The sequence below is a fragment of the Sciurus carolinensis genome, chromosome 12 (genome assembly GCF_902686445.1).
Source record: "Sciurus carolinensis chromosome 12, mSciCar1.2, whole genome shotgun sequence".
Taxonomy (NCBI): domain Eukaryota; kingdom Metazoa; phylum Chordata; class Mammalia; order Rodentia; family Sciuridae; genus Sciurus; species Sciurus carolinensis.
In genome coordinates, this window is record NC_062224.1 from 8,619,644 (window position 1) to 8,622,693 (window position 3,050).

Sequence of the window (3,050 nt, forward strand, 5' to 3'; positions counted from 1 at the left end):
GAATAAATAGATGACTCAATGAAATAAATATTAATTCCCAGAAATAGAACCAGTTTCTGTAGAAATTATTTACAGGTCAAAGGCAATGCATTATTAAGGCTCCATCTTTGCCAAAAGTCTAAAATACAGTGGTGCATGCACGGTTGTGGACTTTGGTGACTGGGTGTCCCTGGGACAGCAGTGGAAAGGGAGAAGTAGGCAGTCCCAGGAGAGAGGGAGCCGTATCCTAGGCATCATGAGGGACCTGTTTCCTTTCATCTGGTCACTGTCACTTGTGGTTTTTTTTTTTTTTTTCCTATGCCCTGGGTAAAACTGATGATAATAATATGTCTTTAGGTTGGTTGTAATCTGTTTGGGGGCTATTTTCTGTCTCTTCTAAGTTAGGTAACTCAATTAAAATGTTAGTTTATGATAATTGTAAGTGCAATAAAAAATGTATATTTAAAGCATGGAAAATTAGAATTCTGGAGTCACCATGTGCTCTTACTTAGCAGGAATTTTGAAGACGCTCTGCTAGGTCAAAGCTCTGAGTTCCTAGACCGGACTTCTGCAGGGTTTGCTGAGTCCCCCTTTCTTCACAGCCCTTATTAATTCTGTGGTCCTCTGGAGCTATTCCCCTCTGTATGTCCTGGTATGATCACTTAGTAGGTGCAAGCTGCAGATCTTGATCCCATCCAGGGGCTCACTGTTTGAACAGCTGCCTTCAGATGCTGGGAGTTTGGCTCATGGTTGGCCTTACCAATCAATCTGTCACTGGATGGTTCTCCTATGTGGCAGGTTCCATTGAAATAAATTCCTGTAGAAACATAGCGAAGATTCCTGTTCCTGAAGTTAAAGTAAGTCCCGTAAGTGTACAGCCTTCTGAGATGAGTTGAATGCATATATCCCCTTTTGTTTTTGGATACCTGCTATAGCTATTCCTGCTGTCAAAACAAAGGCAATGGGTGGCATATATTTTAGGTTCCTGTAGTGGTACTATGACACTTTCAGATGCCAATCTATGTTAATACATATGAACCACAAATAATGAAGAAATATTTCTGTCTCTAGCTCTATCTATACCTTTGTATTAGATTTCCTAAAACTATAACTTTACTTTTTTAGCATGAGTTTTTTTATTGATTTCCTTTTTATTGGCACATTATAATTACACATAAAAGTGGAATTTAGTCATACATGCACACGACATAATTTGGCTAATTTAATTCTATTGTTCCTCCACTTTCTCATCCCACCTCCCTTCCCCTAGTTATACTTCCTCTATCCACAGTTCTCCCTTCTATTTCATAAAATCCCCCATTTTTGTTTTGTTTTTTGTTTTTTGGGTGCTGGGGATCGAACCCAGGGCCTTGTGCTTTCAAGGCAAGCACTCTACCGACTGAGCTATCTCCCCAGCCCCAAAATCCCCCATTTTTAATTCCCTATTTCTCACTAGCATTTTTATTTGTCCTTTTTAATTATACATGACAGTAGAACCATTCTGACATAAATACAAAAACAAGGAATATATCCCCTTCTAATTCAGACCCAAGAATTTCTCCTTCCTCTTCCCTCTCCCCAACTCCTGCACCTATCCCTCCACTGATCTTTCTGCCATTTACCCATAGTTATTTTTTTTATTAATATCTTGTGGACATACACAATGATGAGATTCATTGTGGTATATTCATATATGTACATAGGAAAGTTATGTCAGATTCTTTCCACTGTCTTTCCTATTCCTTTCCCCCCTCCTTCCCTTTGTTCTCCTCTGTCTAATCCACTAAAAATTCTATTTCCCACCCCCCCAAACACACACATTGTGGATTAACTTCCACATATCAGAGAAGACATTCAACCTTTGGGTTTTGAGGATTGACTTATTTCACTTAGTACGATACTCTCCAAATCCATCCATTTGCTGGCAAATGACAGAAAATCATTCTTCTTCATGGCTATTACTCCATCATGTATATATACCACAATTTCTTTATACATTCATCTGTTGAAGGGCAGCTAGGTTGGTTCTACAAACTAGTTATTGTGAATTTTGCTGCTATAAACATTGATGTGGCTGCATTACTGAAGTATGCTTATTTTAAATCCTTTGGATATATACTGAGGAGTGGGATAACTCGGTCAAATGGTGGTTCCATTTCTAGTGTTCCGAGGAGTCTCCATATTGCTTTCCAGAAAGGTTGCCCCAGTTTCTGGTCCCACCAACAATGCATGATTACACACCAACAGTTATTGTTACTTGTATTCTTGGTAATTGCCATTCTCAGTGGAGTGAGATGAAATCTCAGGGTACTTTTAATTTGCATTTCTCTAATTGCTAGAGATGTTGAATTTTTTTTTTCATATATTGTTGACTGTTCATATTTATTCTTTTAAGAAGTACCTGTTTAGTTCCTTTGCCCATTTTTGATTGGGTTATTTGTTTTCTTGGTGTTACGTTTTCTGAGTTATTTGTATATTCTAGACAGAGGTGCAGGTGGCAAAGAATTTCTCCCATTCAGTGGCCTCTCTCTTCATGCTTTTGATTTTTCCCTCTGCTGTGAAGAAGCTTTCAAATCTGATGCCATCCCATTGATTGATTTTTAATTTTACTTCTTGTGCCTTCAGAGTCTCATTGAGGATGTCAGTTCCCCAGCCAGTGTGTTGGAGAGTTGGCCCTACATTTTATTTTTATCTGGTGCAGGGTTGCTGGTCTAATTAGTAGTTTCCCTTTATTTCCCTCTGGACTCTATATGGTGAGCTGTGCAGAGCACAGCCACCTCTAACCCATGGCGTCATCCAGTCCTGATTTACTCTCTTTCTTCCTTGCCATCTTCTCTTGAGTCAGCACTTGAAGAGGTGGGCTCTAAGGCCACCATGTCTGTATTTCCTGTAACAGTGGGCAGACAAGCTGAGGACAAGCAGCTTTCTTGTAGGAGCGGGATGAGAAGTCATACGCATCACCTCTGCACACATGTGGTTAGTCACAACTTGACATCCAGGGAAGCGCAGATGGATGAACTCCCTGCCTAGTGAAAACCAGTACTCACAAGTGTAAAAGAAAGGATAACAGT

The 3,050-nt window shown here is 39.7% G+C and overlaps 1 non-coding gene across 1 annotated transcript; it reads right to left on the reverse strand.

Annotated features, from left to right (window-relative positions):
- Nucleotides 1-1,318: 1,318 nt before the first annotated feature.
- Nucleotides 1,319-1,403, reverse strand: Trnas-uga (transfer RNA serine (anticodon UGA)). The gene has a single exon. It is a non-coding gene; the product is annotated as a tRNA-Ser (tRNA).
- Nucleotides 1,404-3,050: the final 1,647 nt, after the last annotated feature.